Here is a 23,324-nt window from a genome sequence, read left to right as displayed (position 1 = left end):
CAATAATGTTACAGGTGAAGCATGCATCCAGAATGGCAAAACAATCTTTAGTTAAAGCTGATTCCATGCCCAAGAACTGTGCCTTAGCCCCTTATATACAGTGGCTGCCCTGCTCAGGGAACCCCAATTCCTCCCATCCCTATTGATTCAGTTCAACATACAAATATCAAAAGGCAGGAACAATATCCAAAGGTACACAGAAAGCAGTGCTGAAAAGGTGACCTCTTTATAAGGCAATCTGATCTGGTAAAGACAGGTTCCAGTCTAAGAAGGATTTACCTTATTCCTTTTCCAAGCATGTATAAAAACTAGGTTCAAAGCATGTAAAAGACCCTGTGTTGGGCCCCAATCTAGCAAAGTGCTGGGCACCATCCCCTTCCATTGGCTTCCATGGGAATAGAGGGTACTCAGTATATTTCAGAAAGCCATCACTACCTCACAGGGTCAGGCCACTTGATCACACCAATGTGCGCTGGATCAAAGCCCATTAAAGTCAATGGGAGTCTTTCTACTGATTTCAGTGAGAGCTAGATCAGTCCCTACGTGAACACACACACACAATACACACACATGTGCACATGCGCTAATCCACCCTGGAACCCACTTCAACAAATACCAAGCAGAAAAACACAAGCTTGTTGCAGGAATATAGGATTCACTCCGCTGCGGGAAAGCAAACTGTACCCCTTATATACATTTACAGTATTGACTACTGGAAAAATATTGAAAAATCGATCTAAAACAGGAGATTTTAATAATTAATTTAGATTTTTTCCTAATAATGGATGTCCCAGCAGCTTCCTCTTACAAGGATAAAGTAGTTGTCAATGGCAAAATAATAGCTTGTTGCTGTAATCCATTTACTACTGGGCAGACCTGCCATGAAATAATCCCCATCACAAAGGGCCTTAACTGATTTGAAAGGGCATGGAGAGTGAACCACGATTTTGCTCTAGAGCTGGTCTCTACAAATTGTAGGGACCTGATCCAAAATCCTTTGGAGTCCACATTTCCATAGATTTCAAAGAGCTTTGGATCAAGCCCATAATGAGGCATTCTGAATGGTGGTCCAAAGGCACCTTGCTTTATTGCTGCCTGGTGCTGAACCTGTTCTGTGGATAAATGGCAGACTTCAGTTTCCATGGGTGTCAATCCCGCACCTCTCACAAGCCCTAAATTCACATAGTAAAAGAGGGAAATGTGTTCCACAACTGCATTGCCATGTCTTTCCCTCTGGCGGTCATATTAAACTCAAATCCCATTATTTTGACAGCAGAGCTATAAGACCTGGAAGCGTAACACAATCATCTTATGTGTGACAATTTGAAAAGCAAAGCTTCAGGATATTAGGTCTTTTAAATTAAACCTCTCTTCTCATTGCATTGTGCAAAACATTTAGCAAAAGGACCAAGATCTGCTCAAGAAGACTGTTGGGGCACAGGACTCTGAGAGTCTAGTACCTTGAGTATAGGGAAAGAAGGGTCATGGGAAAGGGTTGCCAAGTGAGGTGGCATTAAAAGCCATAGGCCAGAGCCTTGGACTGCGGTCTGGCTGATTGTTCAAGTTGCATTAAACAGCTGGAAAGCTCCCCTAAGCAGGCAGCTGAGGATTCCTCTTGACTAGGGAAATCCCTGAATGGTGTAAAGCTGGTGTGGCCGACTTTATGTGACCCATTCCTGCTCCCCGGCCAAGGGAACACTGAGGTTAATGGGACTTATATCCATGCTTAAGTGCTTTGTTGAATAGTGAGTGACGGCTGAAGTGGGCCTGGAATGGGGATATTAAGGAGTGGGGAAGGTTGGGGGGGGGGGCAGGAGGAGGAGGAAAGCTTGATGGTGGATTTTTTAAGTGTTCTTGAGACAAAGCAGAGTGTTGCAGGTGATACAAAGTGAAACACAATGGACCAAATCAATCCCTTGTGCAACTCCGCTGATGCTTAAGTTATATGGGTTGCATAAGGGATGAATTAGACCCATTATATTAAAAACACTACATCTGATTGTTCCCTTCCTTTGGGCCAGATTTCCAGTTCATGTAAATTGGTGTAGTTCCATTGACTTCATTGAATTCCCATTTGCACCAGCTGAGGTTCTGGCCTTTACACTGGTGTTACACCAGTGTAACTATTGACAACAGTGGAGTCACGTCTGATTTACAGAGGGGTAAGTGAAAGGAATGTCAGGATTCATATATAATTCAGTGAACCTGAGAACCAGTGAACCTGAGAAATTTGCACAGGTGTAACTACATTAATGTTGCTACCCTGGTGCAAAATACAAACCTCTGACGTAGATGAGTCATTCCAATGTGAAGAAGGGTTTGCTTCTGTAACATACCAAATTACATTACATCTAGGGTAAACTCTGTTTTATATTGGTTCGCCTATTTGCCTCTGGGGTTGCAGGGGTGTAAGAACACTATGGCAGCTACACTAGTGCAGATTTCTCAAGTGCAGACAGGGCCTCAATGTTCTCAGAAATTTCAGAGCTGGGATGGGTCAGAAAATGGGAAAAGTGGATTAAATCCTCAGGAAAGAGATAAAATACACATGCTTGTATTCCAGTTTCCACATTGACCTACTAGCCCACCCAGACACATCACCTGACCTCACTTGGGTGGCTTTTACTGCCCTCATTGTTCCTTTTAAAACTCAAGTGGATTTCATTCAACACACTAAATGGAAACTCTTTTAATTGCCTTAAAGCTGAAATACAAAAAACAAAACAAAATCACCACCCCCACAGCTCAGTATCCCACACAGCCATACCCCCAGATTTAAAATCCACATGATCTCTGTGTGTATATAGTGGATTTCCAAATGCAAGATAAGGCTGCTTCTATTTGTCTATCCATCTATTCTTTGCATTGAAGGCAATCATGTATATGGCATGAGAAGTGAAGGAATAGATGAATTAATAATACAAGAAAAGAAAAGAAAAGAAAAGAAAAGAAAAGAAAAGAAGAAAAAACCCTATGAAAAATATACTACTCAGCATCTCAGAGTTTCCAGCAGAGCGCAGATGCGGTAGCCACGTGTCTCTTTGTCAGCTAAGGTTTCAGAGTTGCTTCTGATTGGGTCCTGGCTCGCGTCCTGGAACCCTCGCTCTGTTTCCTCAGGCCCCCTGGTGCTTCTGAGTTACCTCCAGCCCCTTTGGTCAGTGATTAATGGTGACCATCAATCAACCATTCCTGCAACAAATGCAATAGGCAGTTTGCGATAAACATTTAAAAGCCCTGCTCCCCCTGCCTTTCCCCCTTTAAAACCTCATGCTGAGATTATAGCATGAAATAAACCAGGATTCATTCAGGGTGTCTGGAGAACAGGTCTCCTGTTCTTTTCATATTGAAATGGGGAGGTATCAATAGCTCCTTTGAAGTTTGTTCCACAGGGCAAAAATATTGTCTTTGCATAACGTGGAAGAGAACCATTAATGGCACAGTCTGAGTTACAGGGAATTGTGTTCTCATAAGAAACCTTATTAACCTGCTTAAAGGTCCCTGCATAGAACAGGGAATTTATTATAACTGAAAATAACATGTGCAAATTCTTCATAGGACTATTAAAGTGTTCAGTGTTTCACTGAACTATGATGATTATTTGTGCTACAGTAGAGCCTGGGGACCCCAATTGTGCCAGGCACTATACAAACAGAGTAATGGATGGTTCTTGCCCTGAAGAGCTTATGAGGGTCATGATGATGACTTATTAATTGTATTACAATCCTGCCTAGAGGTCTTAACCAAGATTGGGCCCCCTTTGTACTAATAACCATGAAATATCAGGGAGATAGAAAGAAGAGCTATCTCAGAATTTCTTTCACTGGTTTTGAATCTGTTTGAGCATAAGGATAATGGAGCAGAGATGGCGGAGTAGAAATCATCAGGTCATTATTCATTTAGGGCCTGCCGAGATTCTAGGTTAGAATTTGCACGGGTGCAGTTATTCGGGGTATGTTGCACTAGCACCAGCGGTGAAAGTAACTTAAATTTCTTAGCGGTACGGTTGCATCGCAACCCACCTCCACTCCTACACGCTTAACTTCATGGATCCCTTTGCATGACTTCAATACAGAAATTAAAGCTACTACTACCAATACTGTCTCTATTGGAATAAAAGCCTGAACTCACTGTCACATTTCTCTCCTCTCCTCCAATGGAAGGGAGCCCCCATGGAGAGAAGACCGCATAAGGGGGAGGGGAAGAGAATCTGTGTACGAACCAGACTCAAAGGAAACGCAGCAGGCAGAGGGAGAGGGAGGGAGCCTCAGCCAACCTCACCAAGCTCTGCAGGTGCAAGAGAAAAGTCCCCGCAGGCTCTGACACTGGTTTGCACAGCATGGGATCCTGCGCCAGTCCTCTCGGCCCCAACCCTTTCCGATCAGGGCCACAGGCCAAAGCCACCAGCTCCACCACTCTGCACAGCTGTGGGACAGAGCCGGGTTAGCTACAAGAGGATGCCCAGGAAATGCCCCCTTGCCCGTGGCAGCAGTCTGTCCCTTACCATCCCAGCTCTGATTCCAGCTCGCAGTAATGGGCTAGCAGCTAGGGTGTCTTTGTTGGAGCCATTGATCCAGGAATATGGCGCCGCTCCCCCCGCCCTGCCCCTGGTGGAGGAGCTGGAGGGAGGATGAGGAGGGCATGGTGACTTTGTTCCAGCATGCTGGGACTCCGGCCGGTGGCTCCCTCCTCCTCCAGCCAGGCTGCGGAAGGCGGCTAGGCTCGATGCTTCACCCCTGCCTCGCACTCAGCAGCGGGTGCAGCTCCTCTCCAGCTTGCGGCGGGGAGGAGTGGGATTGGCTGGTGGAGAAGCCCAGCGCTGCCAGGAAAACTTACAGCTTCAGCAGCTATTGCTCTGCCAGGCTGCAGGAGTGAGCGGTGCACGAGAGCCGCCTGGGAGGGAGGAGGGGAGGAGGGTCCGGGGGCAACAGCAACACACACAGTGATGGAGGGTGGCGGGTGGGAGCTGCAGCTGCAAGGGGAACCCACAGCAAAGCCGCCCCAGCCCCACTCCAGTGGCTCGGTCCTGGCGCGTGAAAGATGTGAGCGGGGGCATCTGGGGAGAGACTGGAGCAACCTTATAGAAACTCCCACATTGGCCCGTACAGCTGTTATCGCTACTCTCCCTGTTGTCGTGCCATGCCTCAAGATGAATGTGCTGCACGTCGGCCCTTTCCAAGCCACAATTTCACATATGGCATGGGATTCCACTGAGTATAAGGAGGTCCCACACATGAAATGAATAGCAAGTCGGCTACATGATGAGTGATAAGTACAGTCCGTTTCACTGTAATTATGTTGTTCATCGCACTGAATCCCCTTTCACAGTCAGCGTTGCTTGCAACAAGGGTGTCCACTGCAAGGATGAGTTTTTTAAGTTTTCCAGGAACGTTTTTTCCTCCAGAAGCTTTGAATTCCACAAATCCCAAGTGGGTTTCCTGTTGATTGATTCTCAGTTGATCAGCCAATGCTCTTATTTCCTTTTCTCCAAAGTGGGGATTCTCTTGCCATTTTTCAGGATTCAAAACTGACAAATTGTTAATTAAGTTCTTAGAATCAAAAGCCCTTTCTTCGTGTGTGCTTTGATTGGCTTTGTTTGAGGCAGTTGTGAATAGTTTTGTCTTCATGTTGTCAACGGCTGCTTGAAGGACTTGAGACGAGCTGATTCTGGGGCTTTTTCCAGTGCCCTTTAGTATGTTGTTTTTGGAACATCATGGATTGTTCAGCCTTCTGAGCTTGTTCAGAGGGAACACCTGGGACTATTTTTAGACTTTCGATTCTCTTGATGTATATTTGCATTAGGTTGTCTGCTTTTGGAATACTCATGTCTTGTTCTTGTAACATCTCAGACAAGTTCTTCAGTTCTGTCAGTACGTCCAGCATTAAAGAAAGGTTTCTGATAAAATTTACAGAACACAGCTTTGAGTGTACTTCTTGAAATTTAAGATGTTCTCATCCGACTCTCGACGGGTCTTGTGAGGCGGTCTTGAAATATTTTGTCAAAGCAGGGTATCTTTGCCAGACTGCACTGATGGCTCTCCATGTTGACGCCACCCACCTGAAATTGAACACTTTGCCAATTTTTTGAAGTACAATGTGTAATTGATTGGCATGAGCACTCAGTTCACTAGAGTTTTTTGATGATTGACTGGACAAGGAATATAATGCATCCAAAAACGCCTTAAAGTCATTTGTACCTCCGGTGACTTCTAAAGCTTCATCAACAGCAAGTTCCAGTCTATGGTGGAGGCAATGCCATAATATCACATTAGGAAAGTCCATTTGGAGTAGTTTTCCAACACCAGCTTCGACTCCTATAACATCACATTTGCACCGTCACTACAAAAGCTGATCAATACTTCCAATAATAGACTTTAGTGAACCCACAACGCAGCAAGCATTTTAAAATTTCCTCTTTAATGGCTGCCGCTCTCACGGTTTGCAGCTCAATCGAGTCCAGAAGAAATGTAAGTGGCCTCATAATTCCATCTGTTCTGGCTTTCAAAAAAATGATGAGAGTCGAATTTCCAGCGAGAATAGTCGATTCATCGACAAGTACAGTAATTTTTGATTTATTATCAATGATTTTGTTGACAATTCTCTTTTTCATTTCAGTGGATATACGATTGCTTGTTGCATAGTAGAACAGTTTGTGTAGACATAAACACCCCATTTCAATTCCGTTGATTTGCTGTAGGTCAATGAGGCTCTTGTGGTCACTGAGTGGTCGATTTGTTTTGGCAATGTAGTAGGCTGTTCAGAATACACGAGCAGTAGTTTCAAATGCCCCTTCTTCACTTTTAGCAGTCAGATTAAGAAGAGTTTCTTTTTTAGCCCTGGCCTGAATTTTTTAGCCTCCATGTGAGCTGCAGATTTCTTATGTTCATTTATTTTTTTGTGAAGGGAGGACAGCTCTGTCTCTTTATTCTTTCTGTAGGAGGATACTTCACAAGAGGCCCAGTTTAGAGAGAAGTTAACCCTTCTTGCAGAACGCAGCTTCAAATTGGAAATGTCACGGCATACTGTGGACCCAAGTTTACCGCCCGAAGCAAAAAGCCAGTAGTTTTTATTTTTGAATGCCTCAAATTGCATTTTTGACCACACAGCAGGCGATGTTGAGTTTCACTTTTCTTGCCCGGCAATTCAGCAGTTTCATTTGTCTCCTCTCTTTGTGGCGGCTGCAGCTCACCGCATGAGAAAGGTGTAAAAGTGTGTGCGTTTTTTCCCTGTGGATGACTTTCAGCTTCATGTGTTGCTGTTCTTTTTGACTGACAATCCCCCATTTCCTCACTTTTACATTTAAACGTACCCCTTAGGGTCTGTTGAACGTGTATCTTCTTAGGTGGCTTTTTTTTTCACTTACTGTCCTACTGTAAATTGTGTGCCTGACAAGACAGACTTGACCAATACGAAGCAAGCGTGGTTAACATGATGGCAGTATGGCACTCAAAAGCTAACGTTCCGAACAACCACGTGAACAGCTTCCACATGACGAGAAGTAAAAACTGAAAACGGAAGGGGAGCATTTTGTTGCCCTCTTCACTACTGAAGTAAAATGCTTCTTGCTCAATGTATTTTTCCAGTGAGTCAGGCCACCATTGGTCATAGGGGGCATATTAAGCAACAGGAAACCGGTTAATCAGTTCATTAACATAATTTGGAAACGTACATTTTTTTTTAAAAAATTGCTGCTTAGAAAAAATGCACTCAGCATCGTTTGGATACTAATATATTGTTTTCAATGACCCCTTATAGTATATTGAGAGAGAGAGAAACACTGGGAAATGTTTTTAAATCACTCTCCCCCCTCCATCCCCCCCCCCCCCAGCTGAACTTTTATTTGGCCCCTGACAACAATGCCCAGCTGCAAACAGACCTCTTAGAAGTTAGAGCCCTTGCTGAATAGCCCCCTTTCTATACCAGCTTGTTTCCACTGTCACAAAAAAACAACCAGGAGCCACATTTCTTAATTGGGTGTTTGTTCCTGAACCTTGCTCATTGAGGTGTTCGCTAGGAATTTGTGTATTAGCCTTTGACAAACTGCTCCTTGCGGTAATCGCTTCATGGGGTTGGCTTCAGCAGTAAGGAAGGGATGGCTGGGGTAAGGCTAGGGGTTGCTAATAAGGGTTCTCTCTCCCCCTCAACCAAGTTACTAATTACCAGAGTTGTAATGGGACCCCCAGCATTGGACTGGCTCAGCGCTGCAAGCCCTAGGGAAAGAACAAGACTTGAACATTGAAACACCAAGGAAAGTAGCATTGAAAAGCGGACACTACACTAAGCCAGAAAAGCAAAAGTGCTTATTAAATCAGTGACTGCTCTTGTTAAGGAGGCATGAGAAAATCTGTCCTGAGTCTTGGATGGAATTTGTTTAAAGAATTGAGTGTGAAAAATGGACATATGTGAAAACAACATCTTCTTGCTTGACAGATCTATATATCTATCTCTCTGATCCATATGCGTTCTAAATGTATATATATGTACGGATCTCTCAAAAATGATACTTCAAATTTAAGTGAAAAGCTAAGCAGAGATGAAAGTAAGCTGGTACTGAATGCTTCTACCATTTTCTTACTGGTACGCCGCCGCACTTTCTTACTGGTACACTGTACCAGCTTACTTTCAGCTCTGACTAGCACAAGCTCCAATTTGCACTGGTCCAGCATGTTTATGTGAGGGGCCTGCCTTGCTGATGTAGTTACATAGGTGCAGATTTCCCTAATCTAGCCAACACCTCAGTTCAGTCTCTAGCTGGGACTAAAACTGGGCTACCAGGTTAAAGATAGGTGGATAAAAATCTCATGGGATTTTGTTAGGTATTTTATTCCCTGGTGAACAGGGACTCTGGTTGGACCAATGGTGGGGATTACCTATGAGTTAGTTCATAGCATTATTTGTCAAGCGTGGTTCTTTTATTAATAACTTCCTGTCCTCACTCATTAGGGAATCATAAGTGTAAAATGGCTGGTCCATGTACACTGCAAGAACACCAGTGTTGGGAGACCTTGTTACTATACAGTTGTCTCTCCACACAGTAAAAATAGGGTTCCGTAATGGGACCTATTGGTCTTTGGTGTGGTCCAAGGCTTTGGTGTAGTTTGGGGGCACAATTATAACACGGTTAGGCCTCACCTGTATTACAAGATGGGGCTGTTTCAAATGTGCCAGGAATTGCGCCAAACTGTAACTTGGTTCCCGAACACGGTGGTTCTTACAGTTCAGACAGGCTCATAGTATGGACGAAGTTCACAATGGAAGGGGAGTATAGAAAGTGCGGGGACCATCTTTGTGTTCTGCTTTGATACCATGCCTAGCACAGTGGGGTCCTGGTGCACAAAGGGCACTCCTAGGCACTCCTGCAATACAAATAATAGTTAGTAATATAGGTTCTCCCAATGGTCTTTCCCCTAGGGCCCATACTGTAAAGCGGGAAAGAACTGCTAAAATAAATACCACAAGATTTATTCCCAGCCAAGTTTTCCCTATTAGGGCAATCCTAACCAGAGAATACAGAGCATGGTCCAGTGGGTAGGGCACTGGAGTGGGCCCCGGTAGATGTGCATTCTAGATTTAGTTCTGCCACTGACGGCTGTATGACTGTGGGCAAATCACTTCACCTCTTTGTCTGTCTGTTTCCCCTCCCATGCTTTGGCTGTCTTGTCTATTTGGTTGTAAGTAGAGCTAGTTAGGAAGTTTTCTGATGAAAATTTATTTGGTTCGAAAATGCTAATTCGTCAAAACCAAATAATTTTGTGGGAAAGGCTCAGTTTCGACAAAGTTTTTCAACTTAAAGATTTTTTGAAATTGTCAAACTATTTCTTTTCAACATTTTCAAAATGAAAAATTCTGGTTTTCTAATTTGAAATGATGTTTGGTTTTGAAGTGTAATCTTAACAAAAATGTTTTGTTTTTTTTTTTAAAAAATGGTGAAATCTGAAGTAAAATGCTTTAGCTGACCCTACCAAAATGATTTTTCAAATTTTTGCTTCATGGAAATTTTCAAGATTTTGACTTTTTGTCCCAATTTGGGACAGGAATTTTTTGTTGTTGTCGATATTTTGAAAATTTTCATGGGATGGGAAACCATTTCCTGCCCAGCCCTAATTGTAAGCAGTTTGGGGCAGGGTCTGTCTCTCACTGTTGGTGTGTAGAGCACCTAGCAGAATGGGAAACCAATCTTGATGGGTAACTCTAGGCACTACCTCAATGCAAATAATAAACATTAATAAGGATAAACACTGGAAGATTCTTATTCTTTTCTTCCCCATTATCCTTACGCTCCCTGGATACAAAGCCAACAGCCTATAGACAAGGCCCTTCATTTTCAGTTTTTATTTTATTTAAAATTTCCCAGGAATTTATTGATGTTTATTACAAAAATTAAAATATGGGTGAAAATTGGCAGAAAAGATAACAGTTTTCTGGGTAAATATTGGGTTTAATCATCGGGGATGGGAGGACAGAGAAGAGCAACGAATAGAGAAAAGAGTATTCAAAGTAAAAGCAGTTTAATGCTGTGGTTTATTTCACTAACTGTACATTAGCAGTATATACTCATTCACGCACATGTGCATGGGTGTATACCTTTCAATAAATTGCCTTACTTTAACAGGCAGCCTTGCATTTACATTTAGGCTAATTTAATATTCACATAAATACATCTACCTATGTAATATTTTGGATCTTTTTAAACATAATCAGTATTTTCAAGTACTTGAGTCCAAAATTCAGATGAAAAATCAGTAAAAACCAAGTAATAGCTTTGTAAAACTCAGGAAATTTTTGGTAAAAATGGAAAACAAAGGGCCTTACTTATACAGCACTTTTATAGCATGGTTAAAAAATATTCTCTGGCTACACCAGTCAGGGAAATCATGCTAGAATGTGTGAACAACAATTGTATTTAAACAAGCCTTGTTGCTATCAAACTCTGGTTTTGCCTAACACATTTTCCACTGTAGAGTGAACAGGGCCAAAGTTTACACCTGTGCTGAACAAAATTTTCTTTCTTTCTTTCTTCCTTCCTTCCTTGTGTTTGGGTTCAGCTCATTGTCATTGTTTGAATTTCTCCTTTAAACAGGCAGGCAAACTGATTGGTTTTGCCTGATTGTCAGAGCACTTCAGGTATCCAATCATAGCACCAGAGGAGCCTGTGAAACTGCAAATATTTTCAAGATCAAGCCACAGGATTGTTTTAATGGGAGTGACGCCTTTGCTGTGAGATTTTGCTACACAGGTAGAAGAGCAGTTTTACATCCTGCCCTCTATAAATGTCTTTTCCCCCCGCCCCCCTCTCATTTGCTGAATAATCATTGAAATGCTTTGTCTCATATAAGAAATGAAGTTTTATGTGCTTGCTTTGTTTGCCCATGGAGTTCTTTCCAGTCATGAACCTCATTCATCAGTATGCAAATTATCAAACGAAATCCAATTAATACCCAAAGCAATTAAATCACCGCCCTAATGCCTGAACACACCGTCGTTTCTGAACTACGTCTTTATCAGCTTCCAATATTTCTCTCTTATTTGAATGCCTTGTGTTTACTGGGTGTTCAGAGCATTTTGAATTGTGCCATAAATGTGTTGACAGTCACTATTGCATACATTGAGGTGTGTATTGCTGTGTGGGTGTTTGTGTTTTAAAATTAACAAAGGGACAGATCCTCTGTTGCTGTGAATTGTAATAGCTCCACTGCCTCTGATGGAGCGATGCTAGTTCAGACCAGTAGGGTCTCTCTCATTTTCTTTTCCCCTAATAATTCTATTAAGTCAACCTCACATCTTTGCTATAATAGTCCAAGACTGGGTTCTACTCAGTTCTCCAACATTTCTTGGTCCTGACTTGAAATATTCCCTTCTATTCTAATCCTAGAGCTCTGCCAATGCATCTTAGTTTTGACCTCCACACCCATGCTAATCCAGTTCTGAACTCCAGTGCATCTCAGTTCAGCCAAAGGATCTTCATTCTGGTCTGGAACAATCCCTTCTATTCCCTGGGTCATATACCAGAATTTCTGTGCCCATCTGAACTGGATTCTGGATACATTCCTCAGCAGAGAAAACAGAATCCAGAAAGTATTAATTGCTTCTCTTTGATGAGTGCTCTGAACAGTTCTGCAAAATTCCCAGTCTTTTTAATCTCTCCTCTTATGAAAGCTGTTCCATACCCCTAATCATTTTGTTGCCCTTCCCTGTACTTTTTCCAATTCTAATATACCTTTTTTGAGATGGGGCAACCAGAACTGCATGCAGTATTCAAGGTGTGGTGCACCATGGATTTATATAGTTGATTATGATATTTTCTGTCTTATTCTCTATCCCTTTCCTAATGGTTCCTAACATTCTGTTCACTTTTTTAACTGCTGCTGCACATTGAGTGGATGTTTTCAGAGAACTATTCATAATGACTCCAAGATCTCTGTCTTGAGTGGTAACAGCTGACTAAGACCCCATCATTTTTTATGCATAGTTGGGATTATGTTTTCCATTACTTTGTGCATCACTTTGCATTTATCAGCATTGAATTTCATCGGCCATTTTGTTGCCCTGTCACCCAGTTTAGTGAGATTCCTTTGTAACTCTTCACCATCAGTTTTGCCAACTTTGCACAACGAAGACTCAGGCTAAATCATGTGAGTGCCATTAGTCCTCCAACATCTTCCCACAATTCCCCAGTGTGCCCAGAAGTACAGATAAGTTGTCTCAAAATTCACTGGGCAAGAATCATGGAGCCACGCAAAGAACCATGGGACATGCCCTGAGAAGTACTACAATACACACAGGGAAGTGCAGCTCCAGTGAGGATACGATACCTCAGCGAGGGCTTTACAGTATGGCAACTTGCACCTGGCTGTCAATCATCCAGGTTAACTCTGCAGTGAAGATGTACCTGAAATGACTAGCCCAAAGTCACACAGCAGGTCTGTGGCAGAGGTAGGACTAGAATCCAGGTCTTCTGAGTCCCAGTTCAATGCCCTATCTGCTAGACCATACTATAGAAATCACCCTTTAACCCTTCACCCCTAGGGTAAGCCTATTTTACTGCTGCACATTGTGGTGTACATACACATGCTGAGCCTTTGTATGACACGGAGATCCATACGGAAATCTGACATACCTTTCTCCTTGAACATTTACCAGTGAACTGGGCCCAAAATAGGAGGTGAGGGTTGGAAAGGAGACAAGTAGGGAGATCTGAGTGTGTGTGAGAAGGACAAAGGCTCAGTTTCCACTTACATTTTTGCAGAATTCCCTTCAAACGTCCATCCCTCACCTTGCCAAATCTACCACCACGTGGAAAAAGAGTGGCAGTTCTTTGCCTCCTCTAATGTGGTGCTTTAAACCTGCCACTCACCATGCCAATTAAGCTGCAGGGACAAAGAGCTGAGGGACAGGAAAATAAACTCACACAACTACCTGTGGGTACTGTATCCCACTAAGCATCTCTAGCCTGTGCAGAAGTCAGAAAGGTACCTGGGTTGACATCTCAGATAATGGCTTCCTGACAGAAGGTACCAGCTTGTTTTGTAAATAGCACCCATGAAAAGCATTAGATTGTGGCAGGGTAGTCACAGAGCTGGAGTGGAGCCTTCCGGGGAGTTCAGGGCTGGACAGAGCAGGATCTATCATCTTTTGGTGTGGTGCTGGCTAATTCCCTACCAGTGGCCAGAGAGTTCTGTGGGATGATACAAGGGTGAACCAAGGGCCCGACCTCTTCTGTGTTTGTAAGCGGGGGAAGTTCCTTATTTTCCACACTTCAGCAGATGCATGTATAAGACCAGGGACAATATGTAAGTCTTTGTGGGTGGCTATTTCTCTCCCAGACAGCTGGCAACAGTGTGATATGCCCTCAGGTTATGCTCTGCCAGTGTTTTGGCGTGAGTGCTTACTGATGACAGAATACTGGCACCCTAAATCCTGGTTGGTGTGGTTTCGTGGGTGGAGTCAGGCAACACAGGAGATAGCTCTTGCCTGCTCATGCAATTTCAGTTGTGTTCAGACTCTTTCATCTTTTAATAAACTCAATTGTTATTTCCCCCTACCCCCACAGCTTGCCTCCGGACTCTTTAATTACACTGACTCCATGCACAACACCCCTGTGACGGAGATAATTCCATAAGTGAGGTTGCTGTGTTAGCCAATCAACATCTGTCACGGTGATGACAAGGTTCCTGGCAGCAGCCTTCTTGTGGGGTTGTGTTGAGATTTTCAAAGCCTTATAGGGGATTTGGACACCCAGTTAATGGGACCTGGGCATCTAAATCCCTTAGGTAGCTTTGAAAATAGTCACATTTCTACAGTGGCAACATTCAAAACGCTGGATACATCCGTTTTGTGCCATACAGCAGTTGCCATATACCAGGCAGTCAGATACCTGACCTCCAGGTGAGTGGGTGGATACCTCCAAAGTTATCAAAACTTCTTTGATGAAGCCTGCTGACTCATCTCAAAGGCACATGCAAAGAAACCTACAAAGAAACTGAAAAATAAACTCGTTCTTTGACATAGCACAGTGGAAGGGGGTGGGGGTGAGGGAGAGCCTAACTATTAAAAATCTCCCTTAAAATGTTATGAAATAATATTTTTGCTGTTGGAGCACAACAGGTGTGGAGACTCTGTCAGGTAGACACAGCCTTTGGTAGGGCAGCCTGCCAAGTCTGTTTCCTTACATAAATCTTTCCACTTCAAGGTATGCAATTAATCCAGGCTCTGGCCTCCATTCACCACAGAGCTTCTTTGTACACAAGCTGTATTAATCATCAGAAATGACTTTTGCACCTCTGCTATCATTCCTGCATTACTGACTGGGCACAGGTACAAAGCTCTTAAAGGGCCAGCATAAAACCAGGCACCTTCCTGCAGAGGGTCTTGGCTATGGAATTTGAGGCCAGGCAGTCAGAGGTGTGTGCATGGGGGAGATTCTCTTACAGCATTTGACTGCACTATTTCAGGTTACAGACAATTTCCTGCTTTTATGAGAAAACCCAATACATCAGATCTTCTATTACAGCTTCCATAGAAATAAAGCCATTAACAAAACAATAATAATCCCCCATTCCAAGTATCCTGGGAAGATTTCAGAATAACCATTAGAAAGAATGATGCCAAGGTAAAACCAAGATGTCTGACTCTGCAAGTGTGTGCATGTATGCTTGTATATTTAATGTACATATATGTGTGTAGCAATACCAAAACCCTCCTGCCAGCACCTAGCCTGACTAGTTAGGCTGGGAGCTAAAATGAGCAGGGGATCAGTAGGAATGGGATCCTTCCCCCAGGCCTGCTGAGCTGCTCTCCACCGCTTCTGTGCCCCTACCCCAGAGATTCTGTGCAGTGACATCCTCTCCACAATCCTGCAATGACCCTTCCTTTGTCCAACACTAGTTCCACAGTCAGGAGGCTTTCTGCTGTCATCATTGTCCCTAAGAGTATAAATGCCTGTAGATGTGTATACAGTACCTATGTGTTTGGATGTGTTTTGGGTACATATGAGTGTATACACAAGATAAGGTTCCAATTTCCTTACATTTAATGGGTTTTCGATCAATTGGAGTGACAGGAACAAGTGCCAGGATTTGGGTCTACAGCCTCCAGCCTGGGGTTTGTGGTTCAGGCCCCGTCTCGAACGTGAGCATGCATATGGTGTTGGGTGGAGATCCCTAGTTTTATGCTAAATTCTCACCTCCCCACTCAGCCTTCAATGACTTGAGGTATGGATTGGCACCTGAGATGCCTTCATACCACCATTCTGCTGTGCAATAAAGATACACTCCAGTGACTAGTTGTGGAAGAGACCACTGGGCTCAGCTTTGATGACATACCAGGGCAGGGACTGCCTCTTACTCTGTGTTCCTGCAAGAAATAGCCAAGGGGGCCCTGATCTCTGTTGAGGCTTTCAGGTGCTAGTGGAATGATAATAAATAATAATAATCTGGGGGGTCTCCCCTCTCTCTCTCAGCTCCAAGGACCAGTTTCTTGTCCTCACTTCTCCAGTTAGCAATTCCTGTTTCATTTTGAAAGTGGACTTTATTGGGCACCAGAACAATAGCACCGCTCTCTTGCTTTTGTTAGCTCTCTTCCGATTGCTTTTGGAAGGAACCCAGGACCTTGAGTTTAGCTGCCTTTCTGGCTACAGGTAAACTCTGTAAATCTTTACTGTGAAGGAAATTACTTTAACTTGGATTGGGTCCCTAGGAGGGGGTGGGGATTTGGCGGGAAAGAACATTAAAAAAATCACAACAGCTGGCTAGCATTGCTGTGTGTGTACCCAGAGCTCCCATATCTCCAAGGCCTTGTAAAGATTACAGATGTACTTCTTCAAAGCAGCAGAGATTGGAGTGTGGGGAAATCGCGCACCCACCCTCCCTCACTAAGGCTGTGCGGAAGCACAGAGAGGCCTCTCAGATCCATCTGCTCATGAAGGGTCAAGGGCTGGGCCTTCATACACGCGATAAATAGGGTGGGAGGGAGTCATTAGTGAGGCTGGTGCTTATTAAATGCTTCAAATAAAACTGAACTTTGCTCATCTCCCAAAACACACACCACATAGCACAACGAACACTCCGTTCCAGGCTGAGAGTAAATCTCTACTGTGGCACAGTCCCAGTAGCACGCACCTAAAGACAAGATGTGGGGACAATGCAGACAGGTAGCAAGTGCATAGGGGCATGATGGTTTGCTCCCTCTTCACTAGTGGGGGAGCTAACCCAGGGTGACATTATGGCCTGGGTTGGGTTCAGCATTGACAGTGTGGGCCAAAGAGATATTACACATATAGAGAATTGTCATTATGTGGGAGCGTTTTGGAGGTCACACTGCTGTCACCCTAGACCATGGGTTCTCAACCTTTCCAGACTACTGTACTCCTCTCAGAAGTTTGTTTTGTCTTGCCTACCCCAAGTTTCATCTCACTTAAAAACTACCTGCTTACAAAATCAGATATAAAAATACAGAAGTGTCACAACACACTATGACTGAGAAAGTGTTGAATTTGTCATTTTTACCATATAACTATAAAATAAATTAGTTGGAATATAAATATTGTACTTACATGTCAGCATGAGACTTGAGCCTGTTTTTCACTTGTGAGCCTTGTCTGAAGCTCGAGCCTCAGGAGGCAGGGCTGAAGCATGTAACTTAGTTTTGTGGGGCCCCCCTGTGGTGTGGAACGCCGGGCAATTGCCCTGCTTGCAAACCCCTAATGCTGGCCCTGAATTTGCAACCTCCCCGCTAAACCTGTCTCATGACCCTCCTGGGGGCTGCAACCCCCAGGTTTAGAAACATTGATCTAGATGAGTTGAGTGCTGCCTGGAAGACCTCTGAGTATCCCCAGGGAGAGCCACTGACCTAGACCATGTGGACATTGCACCTGATATGCTAGAGGCCATGAAGTTATCACAGGTGCCAAGCTAACAGTTACACAGCGATACACTGTGTGCCATAGCTTCCAAACACAGATATTGATCCCTTGGCCAGATTCTGATCTCAGTTGTACTGTTGTAAATATGGTGTCCTGCCACTAATTTCAGTAGAGATGCTTCGAATGTTTATTTGTGTAATGGAGATCACAACCTAATCAGGAGACTGCTCAATTATGTGGAAAGCACACGGAGCCCCCATAGACACATACAGCATGCAAAAAGAACAGGAATACTTGTGGCATCTTAGAGACAAACCAATTTATTTGAAAATAAGATTTGTGGGCTACAGCCCACTTCATCAGATGCAAGCAGTGGAAAATACAGTAGGACGATTTTATATACACAGAGAACATGAAACAATGGGTGTTACCATGCACACTATAATGAGAGTGATCAGTTAAGGTGAGCTATTATCAGCAGGAGAGGAAAAAAAGCCAAACAAAACCACCCTTTTTGTAGTGATAATCAAGATTGGCCATTTCCAGCAGTTGACAAGAACGTGTGCGGAACAGTAGGGGGCAGGAAATAAACATGGGGAAATAGTTTTACTTTGTGTAATGACACATCCACTCCTAGTCTTTATTCAAGCCTAATTTAATGGTGTCTGGTTTGCAAATTAATTCCAATTCAGCAGTCTCTCATTGGAGTCGGTTTTTAAAGTTTTTTTGTTGTAATATTGCGACTTTTAGGTCTGTAATCGAGTGACCAGAGAGATTGAGGTGTTCTCCAACTGGTTTTTGAATGTTATAATTCTTGACGTCTGATTTGTGTCCATTTGTTCTTTTATGTAGAGACTGTCTGGTTTGGCCAATGTACATGGCAGAGGGGCATTGCTGGCACATGATGGCATATATCACATTGGTAGATGTGCAGGTGAACGAGCCTCTGATAGTGTGGCTGATGTGATTAGGCCCTATAATGGTGTCCCCTGAATAGATATGTGGACACTGTTGGCAAAGGTCTTTGTTGCAAGCATAGGTTCCTGCGTTAGTGGTTCTGTTGTGTGGTTGCTGGTAAGTATTTGCTTCAGGTTGGGGGGCTGTCTGTAAGCAAGGACTGGCCTGTCTCCCAAGATCTGTGAGAGTGATGGGTCGTCCTTCAGGATAGGTTGTAGATCCTTGGTGGTGCGTTGGAGAGGTTTTTGTTGGGGGCTGAAGGTGATGGCTAGTGGCATTCTGTTACTTTTTTTGTTGGGCCTGTCCTGTAGTAGGTAACTTCTGGGTACTCTTCTGGCTCTGTCAATCTGTTTCTTCACTTCAGCAGGTGGGTATTGTAGTTGTAAGAATGCTTGATAGAGATCTTGTAGGTGTTTGTCTCTGTCTGAGGGGTTGGAGCAAATGTGGTTGTATCGTAGAATTTGGCTGTAGACAATGGATCATGTGGTACGGTCTGGATGAAAGCTGGAGGCATGTAGGTAAGTATAGCAGTCAGTAGGTTTCCGGTATAGGGTGGTGTTTATGTGACCATTGTTTATTAGCACTGTAGTGTCCAGGAAGTGGATCTCTTGTGTGGACTGGTCCAGGCTGAGGTTGATGGTGGGATGGAAATTGTTGAAATCATGGTGGAATTCCTCAAGGGCTTCTTTTCCATGGGTCCAGATGATGAAGATGTCATCAATGTAGCACAAGCAGAGTAGGGGCATTAGGGGACAAGAGCTGAGGAAGCGTTGCACAATTTATTTGCACAATTTAGGATCAATACAGAGCTGTCACAGACAGAGAGCTTACACTTATGGCGCAGTCACACACACACTTACTCAGCCCTTAATGAAGATCTGGAGCCTTCACCTATGCTGAGCGTACAGAGGGGCATACATCAATAATCCACACACTAAAACCTCAACCTGGATAGATCCCCTTAGCAAATCCAGCTCTAAAGTGGGGTGTATACATGAAAAGTTGGCCCTGAGTATAGCAGGGAATTTGCTGATAAATGGGATTAAATAAAAGTAAACAAAAGCCTCAGGCCCTTATGGCCTCAGCATAAGCATTCACAGTCTTCTTTTAAACTATCAGATTAGTACTGGTGGAGAGGGGAGGAACCATTCAGACACCCTCCTGTGTAGGAAGGTGCTGGGAGAAGAGCGTGGAAAGAAAATTGCTGAGGATGTAAAAGAGAGAAAATCTTTCTCTCCCTTAGTGCAGTTATCTGTCTGCCAGGCCTGGCTCTGGGCAGATCCCAGGGTGAGCCTTTGTTAAGAAGGTGATCCAGGACGAAGCTGTCTGCTCGCGTGTTCATCAAGCAGAGCTGGGGTTGCTAGTGAGCCTTGTTGGTTGAGGCTCTCTCACACTGATGCGTTGTGCCATCATTTCACTTGGGTGAGGTTTCATTGTTTGCTTTTCCACTTTCACTGCTACTCCCTTGGGAAGTTACAGACACCGTCCATACCCAACCAGTGAGTTACAAGATAGAGTGGGCAAAGGAGAACCTGTTAGGCATGTGGGGGTTTGAGACCGTTAAACATTACACCTGGGAAATCCTTGTGAAAAGCAGCCCCCAGAAGTCCACAGTGGTGCTAGCAAAGTGGCACAGAAATCCAGTTCCAGCTCTTTTCCTTTCCAGGGAAAGCACATGCTGGTGTTTACGTTTCAGGGAAGGTGATCAGATATCATGGTAATGGGTGACCTTATAAAAACAGACAAACAGACTTACATCCAGTTCACCTCTTCTTCTTTGTAAATGAAAGGACTGAAGGTGTCTTCACATTAGCACAGCCATAATTAGTTTGAAATACTAACCTGAAACAGCCAGAAAGAGAAATTTGTGTGTGTACCAACCACTAAAGATGCCTTGGCTGGAACTTTCAAAGTGGCCTAAAGGAGTTAGGTGCCACCTGTTGAAAGCCAGTGGGGTTGGATGTCTGATTCCTTTAGGCTCCTTTGAAAGTCCCAGCTATAAGTACTAGAGATGCCAGGAGAGCAATGCAAGATTAGGAACAGAAGAACATAGGATGTGTCATGCTGGATCAGCCCAATGGTCTGTCTAGTCCAGTCTCCAACAGTGGCTAGCACCAGATGCAAGAAACTTCTAAGGGACAATTATGGAATAACCGGCTTCTTCCTAAATCCCATCAGTTTGTTGCAGGCTTGCCTTGAAGAATGAGGGTTTGTATCCCTTTTAAAAGCAAATGATTGCCCGATATCATAAAGCAACTGTGGATGTTCTCATTGTCTAATGACTAATCCATTTGTAAATGCCATTAAACTCTTGGCTTCAGTTATATCTTGCAGCACTGAATTTCATGGGTTAATTATACATGGTGTAAAAAAGTATTGTTTCTTTTACCATATTAAAATGTATGGCTTTTCAGTTTCACTGGTTGTCCCCTTCATGTATTATAAGAAAAGGTAAAACAGAGGGCCAGATTTCCCATCTTGATCCCACTCAGAATTTTATATAACTCAGTCACGTTCCCTCTGTCTTTTCTTTGAACCAAAATAATCACACTGTTTCACTCTCTTTTTCTGTGACTATTAAATTTTCATCCATGATCCATCCAGCCAAGATGGTCAGGGATGCAGCTACATGCTCTGGGTGTCCTAAACCTCTGACTACCAGAAGGTGGGACTGGATGACAGGAGATGGATAACTCTGTTCATTCCCTCTGAAGCATCTGGCACTGGCCATTGTCAGAAGACGAGATACTGGGCTAGATGGGCCATTGGTCTGACCCAGTATGGCTGTTATTATGTTCTCTAAACTCATGTTAATTCTTTTTTAAAGGTTTCTTTTTTAAATGTGGAGAAAACTACTCTACAACTGCATGTCTGCTGCAAGCTGTCTTATGTTTAGCGCTCTGCAGAAAATGTTAGAAAGGGAACCTATGAACTCATGCACTCTGAATTTAATACCCATAAACTCCCATTGATTTAAGTGTGACCTGAGAGTGCTCAGGACCTCTGAAATCAGGCCACCTATTTTGGAGTCTAAGTATGGATTTAGGTGCCTATATCCATAAATAGGTAAGTATGAAACTTTTGACCAAGATACGTTATCACAACTTCATCCCTGTCTTGAAGACGACGTCTTGTATTAAACAGTTGAATGTCTCTTTTTTAGGTGATGCTCCAAAATAGGTTGTTGATCCATGTGGCTGGGTTGTGTTACATGTTTGGAGGATTCTTAGTACTCTGCTGGAGAAACTGCACCATTCAGATCTGGAACAGGATTAGGTTCAAAGTTAAGGAGTAGTTACACCTGATCTCATGCCATTAGTATCCTGAACAGAAGCCTGTCTTTCTCCCATATGCCACTTTTCACGCAGACGGCTCTGGGTCACACACCGATACAGCTGGGGCACTTGTCTTGGAGTCCCAGTCTGGTGGGCAAACATACAGGACAATTGCACGAAGTCTTGCTGTTGGTAGTCATCTCTCTCTAAAATTTTGTTTTGCAGTCCAGAAACTAATCAAGCAGGTTAATGGCTTTCTGTCTTTTTCCCCCTACCAAGGTAAGATACATTGCTAATCTCTTTTTGATATTCTATCTGAGCCTCTCCAGAAAGGCTTGGTGACTTCTTGGTTGCCTGTGCCAGCTACAGATCCATACACTCTAGAAAATGCATAGAGAGGTGTTATTTTTTTTAAGACAGGCATAAGTGCAGTCTGCAAGCTGTTGACCACCATTGGTTTGATGAGAAACTGCATCAAGAGAGACTTTCAAAGTAGCATGGAAAGGATTTGCAATCCTCAGTGCAGAGGGTAAAATATGGGTTGGAGGAAGAAGACCTGAGAAAGTTGCAGCATACAGGAGTTAAAGTTGTGAAAAAACAAAATTAATATAATGAGGAGAAAGTTTTGTTGTGGCATGTGTATTATTTATTATGGTTATTTCACATTTATATTGCAGTTATGCCCAGGTCTGGGGCTCCATTGTGCTAGATGTTGAACAAGTGTATCCAAGGACACAGTCATTGCCCTGAAGAGCTTACCAGCTAAAAACACTGGAAGCTGCCACTAGGTAAGGAGACCTTTCATGGCAGTCCCATGGATTCTCTATCAGCACTTCCCAAAGGAGTGCAGTTACATTTCTTGATGCCACATCGCTCTTTATATGCTCCACAGAGCTCTTCACTTTGATCACATGTAGCTTGTGGTGCTCATAGAGAAAAAACGCTGAAATTCTGTGCATTTGTCACAGTCAAGGACACCAAGTATTATCAGTGAGGACTAAATTCAGCCGAAGGCTGGGGAGTTGAAACAAGAGCAGCTCCAGCGTTCCAGGAGACCATTTCAGATCAAATAGTTGACATCGCTGGACACCAGCTCTCATCTTGGGGTGGGAATATAGTGATCTGTAAGTTGAAAGAGGGGCCTCTCCTGCTGAAAGCCTATGGAGAAAAGCCCAAGTGCAGGCATTCTCTTCATGAGAGAGTGGTGAGGGACAAGGAGGCATCTCATGCTTTTCAGGAATGCTCTCCTGCTTGTCCCTTGGAATGATGGTGGCATCCAGATGCTTTCAGAGAGGTTCCAGAATCCCTACACCCCATGTTCAAATGGAGACCTAGGAATGTGAAGCTACTCAAGGCAGTGATTTGATACCACCAGTGACAGCTTTTGAGAAGACACAGCCTGGTAGTAGGACCAGAAGCAGGATGTCAATTTGCAATTTCACAGTGAGTGGAGACAACAAGAAATAACAATCCTAAGACATTGCAGTTAAGCAACAGACCAAAACAGGGCCACAATGGGGACTGAATTTTATGGGTGTCACTACTTAACTCACTAGCATACACCTACCACCAGTTTGCTACCCTGCACCTTGCTGAGACACAGCAACAGAGGTTAAGATCATAGGAGAAGAACTATCTGATCCACTTAACATTCATTCCGGGAGTGCAGAGAGGAGCATCTCATCCAAACCAATGGGAATTGCAGCTGCAGAATAGGATGACATCATGAATGAGGC

The sequence above is a fragment of the Caretta caretta genome, chromosome 6 (assembly GCF_965140235.1).
Source record: "Caretta caretta isolate rCarCar2 chromosome 6, rCarCar1.hap1, whole genome shotgun sequence".
NCBI lineage: Eukaryota > Metazoa > Chordata > Testudines > Cheloniidae > Caretta > Caretta caretta.
The sequence above is the reverse complement of the archived record's forward strand: the minus strand, read 5'-3'. Positions refer to the sequence as shown.